Source organism: Schistocerca cancellata, unplaced genomic scaffold (assembly GCF_023864275.1).
Source record: "Schistocerca cancellata isolate TAMUIC-IGC-003103 unplaced genomic scaffold, iqSchCanc2.1 HiC_scaffold_541, whole genome shotgun sequence".
In the NCBI taxonomy this organism is placed as follows: Eukaryota; Metazoa; Arthropoda; class Insecta; order Orthoptera; family Acrididae; genus Schistocerca; species Schistocerca cancellata.
This window is the reverse complement of record NW_026046555.1, coordinates 1-12,092: the sequence shown is the minus strand read 5'-3', so window position 1 is coordinate 12,092 and position 12,092 is coordinate 1. Positions and strand designations below refer to the sequence as shown.

At 53.8% G+C, this 12,092-nt stretch overlaps 27 non-coding genes across 27 annotated transcripts; 22 read left to right on the top strand and 5 right to left on the bottom strand.

Annotated features, from left to right (window-relative positions):
* The first annotated feature begins 295 nt into the window (after positions 1–295).
* Positions 296–367, top strand: Trnae-uuc (transfer RNA glutamic acid (anticodon UUC)). Its single transcript has one exon. It is a non-coding gene; the product is annotated as a tRNA-Glu (tRNA).
* A 296-nt stretch (positions 368–663) lies between these two features.
* Trnak-uuu (transfer RNA lysine (anticodon UUU)) lies at positions 664–736 on the top strand. The gene has a single exon. It is a non-coding gene; the product is annotated as a tRNA-Lys (tRNA).
* A 140-nt stretch (positions 737–876) lies between these two features.
* Positions 877–958, top strand: Trnas-aga (transfer RNA serine (anticodon AGA)). The gene has a single exon. It is a non-coding gene; the product is annotated as a tRNA-Ser (tRNA).
* A 280-nt stretch (positions 959–1,238) lies between these two features.
* Positions 1,239–1,310, bottom strand: Trnag-ucc (transfer RNA glycine (anticodon UCC)). The gene has a single exon. It is a non-coding gene; the product is annotated as a tRNA-Gly (tRNA).
* An 822-nt stretch (positions 1,311–2,132) lies between these two features.
* Positions 2,133–2,205, top strand: Trnam-cau (transfer RNA methionine (anticodon CAU)). Its single transcript has one exon. It is a non-coding gene; the product is annotated as a tRNA-Met (tRNA).
* Positions 2,206–2,527: 322 nt separating this feature from the next.
* Positions 2,528–2,599, top strand: Trnae-uuc (transfer RNA glutamic acid (anticodon UUC)). The gene has a single exon. It is a non-coding gene; the product is annotated as a tRNA-Glu (tRNA).
* Positions 2,600–2,895: 296 nt separating this feature from the next.
* Trnak-uuu (transfer RNA lysine (anticodon UUU)) lies at positions 2,896–2,968 on the top strand. The gene has a single exon. It is a non-coding gene; the product is annotated as a tRNA-Lys (tRNA).
* Positions 2,969–3,108: 140 nt separating this feature from the next.
* Trnas-aga (transfer RNA serine (anticodon AGA)) lies at positions 3,109–3,190 on the top strand. The gene has a single exon. It is a non-coding gene; the product is annotated as a tRNA-Ser (tRNA).
* Positions 3,191–3,470: 280 nt separating this feature from the next.
* Positions 3,471–3,542, bottom strand: Trnag-ucc (transfer RNA glycine (anticodon UCC)). Its single transcript has one exon. It is a non-coding gene; the product is annotated as a tRNA-Gly (tRNA).
* Positions 3,543–4,364: 822 nt separating this feature from the next.
* Positions 4,365–4,437, top strand: Trnam-cau (transfer RNA methionine (anticodon CAU)). The gene has a single exon. It is a non-coding gene; the product is annotated as a tRNA-Met (tRNA).
* A 322-nt stretch (positions 4,438–4,759) lies between these two features.
* Positions 4,760–4,831, top strand: Trnae-uuc (transfer RNA glutamic acid (anticodon UUC)). The gene has a single exon. It is a non-coding gene; the product is annotated as a tRNA-Glu (tRNA).
* Positions 4,832–5,127: 296 nt separating this feature from the next.
* Positions 5,128–5,200, top strand: Trnak-uuu (transfer RNA lysine (anticodon UUU)). The gene has a single exon. It is a non-coding gene; the product is annotated as a tRNA-Lys (tRNA).
* Positions 5,201–5,340: 140 nt separating this feature from the next.
* Trnas-aga (transfer RNA serine (anticodon AGA)) lies at positions 5,341–5,422 on the top strand. Its single transcript has one exon. It is a non-coding gene; the product is annotated as a tRNA-Ser (tRNA).
* A 280-nt stretch (positions 5,423–5,702) lies between these two features.
* Positions 5,703–5,774, bottom strand: Trnag-ucc (transfer RNA glycine (anticodon UCC)). Its single transcript has one exon. It is a non-coding gene; the product is annotated as a tRNA-Gly (tRNA).
* Positions 5,775–6,596: 822 nt separating this feature from the next.
* On the top strand, positions 6,597–6,669 carry Trnam-cau (transfer RNA methionine (anticodon CAU)). The gene has a single exon. It is a non-coding gene; the product is annotated as a tRNA-Met (tRNA).
* A 322-nt stretch (positions 6,670–6,991) lies between these two features.
* Positions 6,992–7,063, top strand: Trnae-uuc (transfer RNA glutamic acid (anticodon UUC)). The gene has a single exon. It is a non-coding gene; the product is annotated as a tRNA-Glu (tRNA).
* Positions 7,064–7,359: 296 nt separating this feature from the next.
* Trnak-uuu (transfer RNA lysine (anticodon UUU)) lies at positions 7,360–7,432 on the top strand. Its single transcript has one exon. It is a non-coding gene; the product is annotated as a tRNA-Lys (tRNA).
* A 140-nt stretch (positions 7,433–7,572) lies between these two features.
* Trnas-aga (transfer RNA serine (anticodon AGA)) lies at positions 7,573–7,654 on the top strand. The gene has a single exon. It is a non-coding gene; the product is annotated as a tRNA-Ser (tRNA).
* A 280-nt stretch (positions 7,655–7,934) lies between these two features.
* Trnag-ucc (transfer RNA glycine (anticodon UCC)) lies at positions 7,935–8,006 on the bottom strand. The gene has a single exon. It is a non-coding gene; the product is annotated as a tRNA-Gly (tRNA).
* Positions 8,007–8,828: 822 nt separating this feature from the next.
* Trnam-cau (transfer RNA methionine (anticodon CAU)) lies at positions 8,829–8,901 on the top strand. Its single transcript has one exon. It is a non-coding gene; the product is annotated as a tRNA-Met (tRNA).
* A 322-nt stretch (positions 8,902–9,223) lies between these two features.
* Trnae-uuc (transfer RNA glutamic acid (anticodon UUC)) lies at positions 9,224–9,296 on the top strand. Its single transcript has one exon. It is a non-coding gene; the product is annotated as a tRNA-Glu (tRNA).
* Positions 9,297–9,595: 299 nt separating this feature from the next.
* Positions 9,596–9,669, top strand: Trnak-uuu (transfer RNA lysine (anticodon UUU)). Its single transcript has one exon. It is a non-coding gene; the product is annotated as a tRNA-Lys (tRNA).
* Positions 9,670–9,810: 141 nt separating this feature from the next.
* Positions 9,811–9,894, top strand: Trnas-aga (transfer RNA serine (anticodon AGA)). The gene has a single exon. It is a non-coding gene; the product is annotated as a tRNA-Ser (tRNA).
* A 285-nt stretch (positions 9,895–10,179) lies between these two features.
* On the bottom strand, positions 10,180–10,252 carry Trnag-ucc (transfer RNA glycine (anticodon UCC)). The gene has a single exon. It is a non-coding gene; the product is annotated as a tRNA-Gly (tRNA).
* Positions 10,253–11,088: 836 nt separating this feature from the next.
* On the top strand, positions 11,089–11,161 carry Trnam-cau (transfer RNA methionine (anticodon CAU)). Its single transcript has one exon. It is a non-coding gene; the product is annotated as a tRNA-Met (tRNA).
* A 327-nt stretch (positions 11,162–11,488) lies between these two features.
* Trnae-uuc (transfer RNA glutamic acid (anticodon UUC)) lies at positions 11,489–11,561 on the top strand. The gene has a single exon. It is a non-coding gene; the product is annotated as a tRNA-Glu (tRNA).
* Positions 11,562–11,859: 298 nt separating this feature from the next.
* On the top strand, positions 11,860–11,937 carry Trnak-uuu (transfer RNA lysine (anticodon UUU)). The gene has a single exon. It is a non-coding gene; the product is annotated as a tRNA-Lys (tRNA).
* The last annotated feature ends 155 nt before the right edge of the window (positions 11,938–12,092 follow it).

The window sequence follows — 12,092 nt, the reverse complement described above, 5'->3', positions numbered from 1 at the left end:
TTAACGGCGCTGCTGTTGCTAGGGAACGAACTTAATTGTCGTTTGTTATCCCCAAGGAGTCCACGCCTCAGCGTAAAAATGTTTACTTCCAATTATGGCAAGGTACAACTTTGATCTTTCTCCTCCCCTGTTATGAGTAAAATATGATGCAAACAGCAATGAATAGTCAGTTTCGAGCTGTGCGCCATGCCAGTCTGCACGCACAAATACGCTCGCAAACAGAGAGCACCACTGAGTCCGGATTCAGCACGAAATGCGGGAGGAGAGGGAGTAAATCTCACGTTTACCGAGCAAATTCGGTGTGGTCTAGTGGCTAGGATACCTGGCTTTCACCCAGGAGGCCCGGGTTCGATTCCCGGTACCGGAAGAGAAGTTTTTGCGCACACGTCCCTCCATGTTTTGGCCTTCCAACCTTCGTTTGTCGCCCTCCTTCCGGAGCTTCAACCGAACGTAATCGGGGAAAACAGGCACAAGATGCAATTACTGTCAGCACCGGGATAAAGGCAGAAGAGGCACTAGTCCGCTGTTGGGCTGCTACCAGCGTCAGTGGGAAGTCGGTGAAGTGGCCAGTTGCGCCAGAAGCCAGCAATTACCGTAGTACGCCTACACACGCGTTCCAATTATTCACATTGCTTGCAGCCGCTCCACCCACAACGGGCATGAGCCCGGATAGCTCAGTCGGTAGAGCATTAGGCTTTTAACCTAAGGGTCCAGGGTTCGAGTCCCTGTCCGGGCGAAGATTTTTAACGCTTCCGTAATGGCTCGTCTCGTAGCGCTGGTAGCCCTGCCGTAATCAGTGCACAGAGTTCGTTTCCTGTCAACATTCTGCGCAGACCGGTTAGATTTTTCACGATTCGAGGGAAGCTTCAGATACGAGCAGTCGTGGCCGAGTGGTTAAGGCGTCTGACTAGAAATCAGATTCCCTCTGGGAGCGTAGGTTCGAGTCCTACCGACTGCGTCCGTTTTTCTTTTCTTTTTTTCTTTAGGAAGGAGGAGCAGAAAATTTCGCGGTTTGCCTGTCGTTTTGGTACCTCGCCACACCTCACCTCTCACAGTCGTTTATAGCGCCTGTCCTTTTGATAAGGGCGAATTCCAAGCGTCAGCTTTCGCGTCAGCCGAGCAAAGTCGGGACAAGTCGGGACATACTACAGGATGGCCTGCGTGGAGCAACGACGGAAAGAAAACGTTAATTTAACAGCACGTGGCTCACATACTCATACGCAAAAAGTTTCGCCCGTTGCGGTGGCCGGGAATCGAACCCGGATCAACTGCTTGGAAGGCAACTATGCTCACCATTACACCACCACCGCACAGCCGCTGCTCGCAACGCCGCGCTGTGTCGGCTTCCCGCCCGCCGCCAGCGGCCCACGGTGATAGTAGCTGTAGGCGCTTTACGAGGTAGGAGGGTGCATCCACACGCATTCGGGTAGCGCCTCCACGCACGCTGCGTCTTTGGGCAAGACTCGTCGCCGCGGCCGCAACGTTACTCACACGATAGTGATGAGCGGTCGCTATAAGGCAGTGTAGTGGGGGACTCCGCGTGTGTAGCACTTTTTTCGGTCGTATCCGACGTCGCTGGGTGGCAATCCCACTTTCCCTGCAGACAGCTGCTCGGGAATATGCTCGGCAAGCACGGACGGCATCGGACGTCCGCCCCCAACAAGTGCAACTAACAAAATGAGAACAACAACTAAAAAAGTGGTAGGTTGTTCGCCTACCACGCGGGCGGCCCGGCTTCGATTCCCGGCCGATGCATCGTTTTGCTGTTCTCGCTATAATGCCGCCGCGCCGATTGCCCGCTTGAGCTGCGTCAGCCTCAGGAATGTGTAGCAGGATTCGCTGTGAGAAGAACCAAACACGCAGCACGCAAGAGGCCGTACTTGGACGGTCGCGTGCTATTTCTGAACTCTAGCGTCGGCCTGGCCCTACAGGCCGCTGTGTCCAGGTGCCGCAAGGGCGATGTACTGTTACCTCAGGCAGTGCTGCTTTCCGTTGAAAAAGCTGCGGCAGCAGTTTAATCTAGCCAGTCGGGAAAGCACGTGTAGCAACACAGCAGATTCTTGAGAAAGCGCAAACTGTCTATCTCTAATATGTGGGACTTACCAAGTTTCCTGGGACGCTTGTTGCAACGTGCCTCGGTAGCGCAGTAGGTAGCGCGTAAGTCTCATAATCTTAAGGTCGTGAGTTCGATCCTCACCCGGGGCATTTAATTTGCTGTACATCATGGCTGAATTAACGGCGCTGCTGTTGCTAGGGAACGAACTTAATTGTCGTTTGTTATCCCCAAGGAGTCCACGCCTCAGCGTAAAAATGTTTACTTCCAATTATGGCAAGGTACAACTTTGATCTTTCTCCTCCCCTGTTATGAGTAAAATATGATGCAAACAGCAATGAATAGTCAGTTTCGAGCTGTGCGCCATGCCAGTCTGCACGCACAAATACGCTCGCAAACAGAGAGCACCACTGAGTCCGGATTCAGCACGAAATGCGGGAGGAGAGGGAGTAAATCTCACGTTTACCGAGCAAATCCGGTGTGGTCTAGTGGCTAGGATACCTGGCTTTCACCCAGGAGGCCCGGGTTCGATTCCCGGTACCGGAAGAGAAGTTTTTGCGCACACGTCCCTCCATGTTTTGGCCTTCCAACCTTCGTTTGTCGCCCTCCTTCCGGAGCTTCAACCGAACGTAATCGGGGAAAACAGGCACAAGATGCAATTACTGTCAGCACCGGGATAAAGGCAGAAGAGGCACTAGTCCGCTGTTGGGCTGCTACCAGCGTCAGTGGGAAGTCGGTGAAGTGGCCAGTTGCGCCAGAAGCCAGCAATTACCGTAGTACGCCTACACACGCGTTCCAATTATTCACATTGCTTGCAGCCGCTCCACCCACAACGGGCATGAGCCCGGATAGCTCAGTCGGTAGAGCATTAGGCTTTTAATCTAAGGGTCCAGGGTTCGAGTCCCTGTCCGGGCGAAGATTTTTAACGCTTCCGTAATGGCTCGTCTCGTAGCGCTGGTAGCCCTGCCGTAATCAGTGCACAGAGTTCGTTTCCTGTCAACATTCTGCGCAGACCGGTTAGATTTTTCACGATTCGAGGGAAGCTTCAGATACGAGCAGTCGTGGCCGAGTGGTTAAGGCGTCTGACTAGAAATCAGATTCCCTCTGGGAGCGTAGGTTCGAGTCCTACCGACTGCGTCCGTTTTTCTTTTCTTTTTTTCTTTAGGAAGGAGGAGCAGAAAATTTCGCGGTTTGCCTGTCGTTTTGGTACCTCGCCACACCTCACCTCTCACAGTCGTTTATAGCGCCTGTCCTTTTGATAAGGGCGAATTCCAAGCGTCAGCTTTCGCGTCAGCCGAGCAAAGTCGGGACAAGTCGGGACATACTACAGGATGGCCTGCGTGGAGCAACGACGGAAAGAAAACGTTAATTTAACAGCACGTGGCTCACATACTCATACGCAAAAAGTTTCGCCCGTTGCGGTGGCCGGGAATCGAACCCGGATCGACTGCTTGGAAGGCAACTATGCTCACCATTACACCACCACCGCACAGCCGCTGCTCGCAACGCCGCGCTGTGTCGGCTTCCCGCCCGCCGCCAGCGGCCCACGGTGATAGTAGCTGTAGGCGCTTTACGAGGTAGGAGGGTGCATCCACACGCATTCGGGTAGCGCCTCCACGCACGCTGCGTCTTTGGGCAAGACTCGTCGCCGCGGCCGCAACGTTACTCACACGATAGTGATGAGCGGTCGCTATAAGGCAGTGTAGTGGGGGACTCCGCGTGTGTAGCACTTTTTTCGGTCGTATCCGACGTCGCTGGGTGGCAATCCCACTTTCCCTGCAGACAGCTGCTCGGGAATATGCTCGGCAAGCACGGACGGCATCGGACGTCCGCCCCCAACAAGTGCAACTAACAAAATGAGAACAACAACTAAAAAAGTGGTAGGTTGTTCGCCTACCACGCGGGCGGCCCGGCTTCGATTCCCGGCCGATGCATCGTTTTGCTGTTCTCGCTATAATGCCGCCGCGCCGATTGCCCGCTTGAGCTGCGTCAGCCTCAGGAATGTGTAGCAGGATTCGCTGTGAGAAGAACCAAACACGCAGCACGCAAGAGGCCGTACTTGGACGGTCGCGTGCTATTTCTGAACTCTAGCGTCGGCCTGGCCCTACAGGCCGCTGTGTCCAGGTGCCGCAAGGGCGATGTACTGTTACCTCAGGCAGTGCTGCTTTCCGTTGAAAAAGCTGCGGCAGCAGTTTAATCTAGCCAGTCGGGAAAGCACGTGTAGCAACACAGCAGATTCTTGAGAAAGCGCAAACTGTCTATCTCTAATATGTGGGACTTACCAAGTTTCCTGGGACGCTTGTTGCAACGTGCCTCGGTAGCGCAGTAGGTAGCGCGTAAGTCTCATAATCTTAAGGTCGTGAGTTCGATCCTCACCCGGGGCATTTAATTTGCTGTACATCATGGCTGAATTAACGGCGCTGCTGTTGCTAGGGAACGAACTTAATTGTCGTTTGTTATCCCCAAGGAGTCCACGCCTCAGCGTAAAAATGTTTACTTCCAATTATGGCAAGGTACAACTTTGATCTTTCTCCTCCCCTGTTATGAGTAAAATATGATGCAAACAGCAATGAATAGTCAGTTTCGAGCTGTGCGCCATGCCAGTCTGCACGCACAAATACGCTCGCAAACAGAGAGCACCACTGAGTCCGGATTCAGCACGAAATGCGGGAGGAGAGGGAGTAAATCTCACGTTTACCGAGCAAATCCGGTGTGGTCTAGTGGCTAGGATACCTGGCTTTCACCCAGGAGGCCCGGGTTCGATTCCCGGTACCGGAAGAGAAGTTTTTGCGCACACGTCCCTCCATGTTTTGGCCTTCCAACCTTCGTTTGTCGCCCTCCTTCCGGAGCTTCAACCGAACGTAATCGGGGAAAACAGGCACAAGATGCAATTACTGTCAGCACCGGGATAAAGGCAGAAGAGGCACTAGTCCGCTGTTGGGCTGCTACCAGCGTCAGTGGGAAGTCGGTGAAGTGGCCAGTTGCGCCAGAAGCCAGCAATTACCGTAGTACGCCTACACACGCGTTCCAATTATTCACATTGCTTGCAGCCGCTCCACCCACAACGGGCATGAGCCCGGATAGCTCAGTCGGTAGAGCATTAGGCTTTTAATCTAAGGGTCCAGGGTTCGAGTCCCTGTCCGGGCGAAGATTTTTAACGCTTCCGTAATGGCTCGTCTCGTAGCGCTGGTAGCCCTGCCGTAATCAGTGCACAGAGTTCGTTTCCTGTCAACATTCTGCGCAGACCGGTTAGATTTTTCACGATTCGAGGGAAGCTTCAGATACGAGCAGTCGTGGCCGAGTGGTTAAGGCGTCTGACTAGAAATCAGATTCCCTCTGGGAGCGTAGGTTCGAGTCCTACCGACTGCGTCCGTTTTTCTTTTCTTTTTTTCTTTAGGAAGGAGGAGCAGAAAATTTCGCGGTTTGCCTGTCGTTTTGGTACCTCGCCACACCTCACCTCTCACAGTCGTTTATAGCGCCTGTCCTTTTGATAAGGGCGAATTCCAAGCGTCAGCTTTCGCGTCAGCCGAGCAAAGTCGGGACAAGTCGGGACATACTACAGGATGGCCTGCGTGGAGCAACGACGGAAAGAAAACGTTAATTTAACAGCACGTGGCTCACATACTCATACGCAAAAAGTTTCGCCCGTTGCGGTGGCCGGGAATCGAACCCGGATCAACTGCTTGGAAGGCAACTATGCTCACCATTACACCACCACCGCACAGCCGCTGCTCGCAACGCCGCGCTGTGTCGGCTTCCCGCCCGCCGCCAGCGGCCCACGGTGATAGTAGCTGTAGGCGCTTTACGAGGTAGGAGGGTGCATCCACACGCATTCGGGTAGCGCCTCCACGCACGCTGCGTCTTTGGGCAAGACTCGTCGCCGCGGCCGCAACGTTACTCACACGATAGTGATGAGCGGTCGCTATAAGGCAGTGTAGTGGGGGACTCCGCGTGTGTAGCACTTTTTTCGGTCGTATCCGACGTCGCTGGGTGGCAATCCCACTTTCCCTGCAGACAGCTGCTCGGGAATATGCTCGGCAAGCACGGACGGCATCGGACGTCCGCCCCCAACAAGTGCAACTAACAAAATGAGAACAACAACTAAAAAAGTGGTAGGTTGTTCGCCTACCACGCGGGCGGCCCGGCTTCGATTCCCGGCCGATGCATCGTTTTGCTGTTCTCGCTATAATGCCGCCGCGCCGATTGCCCGCTTGAGCTGCGTCAGCCTCAGGAATGTGTAGCAGGATTCGCTGTGAGAAGAACCAAACACGCAGCACGCAAGAGACCGTACTTGGACGGTCGCGTGCTATTTCTGAACTCTAGCGTCGGCCTGGCCCTACAGGCCGCTGTGTCCAGGTGCCGCAAGGGCGATGTACTGTTACCTCAGGCAGTGCTGCTTTCCGTTGAAAAAGCTGCGGCAGCAGTTTAATCTAGCCAGTCGGGAAAGCACGTGTAGCAACACAGCAGATTCTTGAGAAAGCGCAAACTGTCTATCTCTAATATGTGGGACTTACCAAGTTTCCTGGGACGCTTGTTGCAACGTGCCTCGGTAGCGCAGTAGGTAGCGCGTAAGTCTCATAATCTTAAGGTCGTGAGTTCGATCCTCACCCGGGGCATTTAATTTGCTGTACATCATGGCTGAATTAACGGCGCTGCTGTTGCTAGGGAACGAACTTAATTGTCGTTTGTTATCCCCAAGGAGTCCACGCCTCAGCGTAAAAATGTTTACTTCCAATTATGGCAAGGTACAACTTTGATCTTTCTCCTCCCCTGTTATGAGTAAAATATGATGCAAACAGCAATGAATAGTCAGTTTCGAGCTGTGCGCCATGCCAGTCTGCACGCACAAATACGCTCGCAAACAGAGAGCACCACTGAGTCCGGATTCAGCACGAAATGCGGGAGGAGAGGGAGTAAATCTCACGTTTACCGAGCAAATCCGGTGTGGTCTAGTGGCTAGGATACCTGGCTTTCACCCAGGAGGCCCGGGTTCGATTCCCGGTACCGGAAGAGAAGTTTTTGCGCACACGTCCCTCCATGTTTTGGCCTTCCAACCTTCGTTTGTCGCCCTCCTTCCGGAGCTTCAACCGAACGTAATCGGGGAAAACAGGCACAAGATGCAATTACTGTCAGCACCGGGATAAAGGCAGAAGAGGCACTAGTCCGCTGTTGGGCTGCTACCAGCGTCAGTGGGAAGTCGGTGAAGTGGCCAGTTGCGCCAGAAGCCAGCAATTACCGTAGTACGCCTACACACGCGTTCCAATTATTCACATTGCTTGCAGCCGCTCCACCCACAACGGGCATGAGCCCGGATAGCTCAGTCGGTAGAGCATTAGGCTTTTAATCTAAGGGTCCAGGGTTCGAGTCCCTGTCCGGGCGAAGATTTTTAACGCTTCCGTAATGGCTCGTCTCGTAGCGCTGGTAGCCCTGCCGTAATCAGTGCACAGAGTTCGTTTCCTGTCAACATTCTGCGCAGACCGGTTAGATTTTTCACGATTCGAGGGAAGCTTCAGATACGAGCAGTCGTGGCCGAGTGGTTAAGGCGTCTGACTAGAAATCAGATTCCCTCTGGGAGCGTAGGTTCGAGTCCTACCGACTGCGTCCGTTTTTCTTTTCTTTTTTTCTTTAGGAAGGAGGAGCAGAAAATTTCGCGGTTTGCCTGTCGTTTTGGTACCTCGCCACACCTCACCTCTCACAGTCGTTTATAGCGCCTGTCCTTTTGATAAGGGCGAATTCCAAGCGTCAGCTTTCGCGTCAGCCGAGCAAAGTCGGGACAAGTCGGGACATACTACAGGATGGCCTGCGTGGAGCAACGACGGAAAGAAAACGTTAATTTAACAGCACGTGGCTCACATACTCATACGCAAAAAGTTTCGCCCGTTGCGGTGGCCGGGAATCGAACCCGGATCAACTGCTTGGAAGGCAACTATGCTCACCATTACACCACCACCGCACAGCCGCTGCTCGCAACGCCGCGCTGTGTCGGCTTCCCGCCCGCCGCCAGCGGCCCACGGTGATAGTAGCTGTAGGCGCTTTACGAGGTAGGAGGGTGCATCCACACGCATTCGGGTAGCGCCTCCACGCACGCTGCGTCTTTGGGCAAGACTCGTCGCCGCGGCCGCAACGTTACTCACACGATAGTGATGAGCGGTCGCTATAAGGCAGTGTAGTGGGGGACTCCGCGTGTGTAGCACTTTTTTCGGTCGTATCCGACGTCGCTGGGTGGCAATCCCACTTTCCCTGCAGACAGCTGCTCGGGAATATGCTCGGCAAGCACGGACGGCATCGGACGTCCGCCCCCAACAAGTGCAACTAACAAAATGAGAACAACAACTAAAAAAGTGGTAGGTTGTTCGCCTACCACGCGGGCGGCCCGGCTTCGATTCCCGGCCGATGCATCGTTTTGCTGTTCTCGCTATAATGCCGCCGCGCCGATTGCCCGCTTGAGCTGCGTCAGCCTCAGGAATGTGTAGCAGGATTCGCTGTGAGAAGAACCAAACACGCAGCACGCAAGAGGCCGTACTTGGACGGTCGCGTGCTATTTCTGAACTCTAGCGTCGGCCTGGCCCTACAGGCCGCTGTGTCCAGGTGCCGCAAGGGCGATGTACTGTTACCTCAGGCAGTGCTGCTTTCCGTTGAAAAAGCTGCGGCAGCAGTTTAATCTAGCCAGTCGGGAAAGCACGTGTAGCAACACAGCAGATTCTTGAGAAAGCGCAAACTGTCTATCTCTAATATGTGGGACTTACCAAGTTTCCTGGGACGCTTGTTGCAACGTGCCTCGGTAGCGCAGTAGGTAGCGCGTAAGTCTCATAATCTTAAGGTCGTGAGTTCGATCCTCACCCGGGGCATTTAATTTGCTGTACATCATGGCTGAATTAACGGCGCTGCTGTTGCTAGGGAACGAACTTAATTGTCGTTTGTTATCCCCAAGGAGTCCACGCCTCAGCGTAAAAATGTTTACTTCCAATTATGGCAAGGTACAACTTTGATCTTTCTCCTCCCCTGTTATGAGTAAAATATGATGCAAACAGCAATGAATAGTCAGTTTCGAGCTGTGCGCCATGCCAGTCTGCACGCACAAATACGCTCGCAAACAGAGAGCACCACTGAGTCCGGATTCAGCACGAAATGCGGGAGGAGAGGGAGTAAATCTCACGTTTACCGAGCAAATCCGGTGTGGTCTAGTGGCTAGGATACCTGGCTTTCACCCAGGAGGCCCGGGTTCGATTCCCGGTACCGGTAAGAGAAGTTTTTGCGCACACGTCCCCTCCATGTTTTGGCCTTCCAACCTTCGTTTGTCGCCCTCCTTCCGGAGCTTCAACCGAACGTAATCGGGGGAAAACAGGCACAAGATGCAATTACTGTCAGCACCGGGATAAAGGCAGAAGAGGCACTAGTCCGCTGTTGGGCTGCTACCAGCGTCAGTGGGAAGTCGGTGAAGTGGCCAGTTGCGCCAGAAGGCCAGCAATTACCGTAGTACGCCTACACACGCGTTCCAATTATTCACATTGCTTGCAGCCGCTCCACCCACAACGGGCATGAGCCCGGATAGCTCAGTCGGTAGAGCATTAGGCTTTTAATCTAAGGGTCCAGGGTTCGAGTCCCCTGTCCGGGCGAAGATTTTTAACGCTTCCGTAATGGCTCGTCTCGTAGCGCTGGTAGCCCTGCCGTAATCAGTGCACAGAGTTCGTTTCCTGTCAACATTCTGCGCAGACCGGTTAGATTTTTTCACGATTCGAGGGAAGCTTCAGATACGAGCCAGTCGTGGCCGAGTGGTTAAGGCGTCTGACTAGAAATCAGATTCCCCTCTGGGAGCGTAGGTTCGAGTCCTACCGACTGCGTCCGTTTTTCTTTTCTTTTTTTTCTTTAGGAAGGAGGAGCAGAAAATTTCGCGGTTTGCCTGTCGTTTTGGTACCTCGCCACACCTCCACCTCTCACAGTCGTTTATAGCGCCTGTCCTTTTGATAAGGGGCGAATTCCAAGCGTCAGCTTTCGCGTCAGCCGAGCAAAGTCGGGACAAGTCGGGACATACTACAGGATGGCCTGCGTGGAGCAACGACGGAAAGAAAACGTTAATTTAACAGCACGTGGCCTCACATACTCATACGCAAAAAGTTTCGCCCCGTTGCGGTGGCCGGGAATCGAACCCGGATCAACTGCTTTGGAAGGCAACTATGCTCACCATTACACCACCACCGCACAGCCGCTGCTCGCAAGCCGCCGCGCTGTGTCGGCTTCCCGCCCGCCGCCAGCGGCCCACGGTGATAGTAGCTGTAGGCGCTTTACGACGGTAGGAGGGTGCATCCACACGCATTCGGGTAGCGCCTCCACGCACGCTGCGTCTTTGGGCAAGACTCGTCGCCGCGGCCGCAACGTTACTCACACGATAGTGATGAGCGGTCGCTATAAGGCAGTGTAGTGGGGGACTCCGCGTGTGTAGCACTTTTTTCGGTCGTATCCGACGTCGCTGGGTGGCAATCCCACTTTCCCTGCAGGACAGCTGCTCCGGGAATATGCTCGGCAAGCACGGACGGCATCGGACGTCCGCCCCCAACAAGTGCAACTAACAAAATGAGAACAACAACTAAAAAAAGTGGTAGGTTGTTCGCCTACCACGCGGGGCGGCCCGGCTTCGATTCCCGGCCGATGCATCGTTTTGCTGTTCTCGCTATATATGCCGCCGCGCCGATTGCCCGCTTGAGCTGCGTCAGCCTGCAGGGAATGTGTAGCAGGATTCGCTGTGAGAAGAACCAAACACGCAGCACGCAAGAGACCGTACTTGGCACGGTCGCGTGCTATTTCTGAACTCTAGCGTCGGCCTGGCCCTACAGGCCGCTGTGTCCAGGTGCCGCAAGGGCGATGTACTGTTACCTCAGGCAGTGCTGCTTTCCGTTTGAAAAAGCTGCGGCAGCAGTTTAATCTAGCCAGTCGGGAAAGCACGGTGTAGCAACACAGCAGATTCTTGAGAAAGCGCAAACTTGTCTATCTCTAATATGTGGGACTTACCAAGTTTCCTGGGACGCTTGTTGCAACGTGCCTCGGTAGCGCAGTAGGTAGCGCGTAAGTCTCATAATCTTAAGGTCGTGAGTTCGATCCTCACCCGGGGCATTTAATTTGCTGTACATCATGGCTGAATTAACGGCGCTGCTGTTGCTAGGGAACGAACTTAATTGTCGTCTTGTTATCCCCAAGGGAGTCCACGCCTCAGCGTAAAAATGTTTACTTCCAATTATGGGCAGAGGTACAACTTTGATCTTTCTCCTCCCCTGTTATGAGTAAAATATGATGCATAACAGCAATGAATAGTCAGTTTCGAGCTGTGCGCCATGCCAGTCTGCACGCACAAATACGCTCGCAAACAGAGAGCACCACTGAGTCCGGATTCAGCACGAAATGCGGGAGGAGAGGGAGTAAATCTCACGTTTACCGAGCAAATCCGGTGTGGTCTAGTGGCTAGGATACCTGGCTTTCACCCATGGAGGCCCGGGTTCGATTCCCGGTACCGGAAGAGAAGTTTTTGCCGCACACGTCCCTCCATGTTTTGGCCTTCCAACCTTCGTTTGTCGCCCTCCTTCCGGAGCTTCAACCGAACGTAATCGGGGAAAACAGGCACAAGATGCAATTACTGTCAGCACCGGGATAGAAGGCAGAAGAGGCACTAGTCCGCTGTTGGGCTGCTACCAGCGTCAGTGGGAAGTCGGGTGAAGTGGCCAGTTGCGCCAGAAGCCAGCAATTACCGTAGTACGCCTACACACGCGTTCCAATTATTCACATTGCTTGCAGCCGCTCCACCCACAACGGGCATGAGCCCGGATAGCTCAGTCGGTGTAGAGCATTAGGCTTTTAACCTAAGGGTCCAGGGTTCGAGTCGGCCTGTCCGGCGAAGATTTTTAACGCTTCCGTAATGGCTCGTCTCGTAGCGCTTGGTAGCCCTGCCGTAATCAGTGCACAGAGTTCGTTTCCTGTCAACATTCTGCGCAGACCGGTTAGATTTTTCACGATTCGAGGGAAGCTTCAGATACGAGCAGTCGTAGGCCGA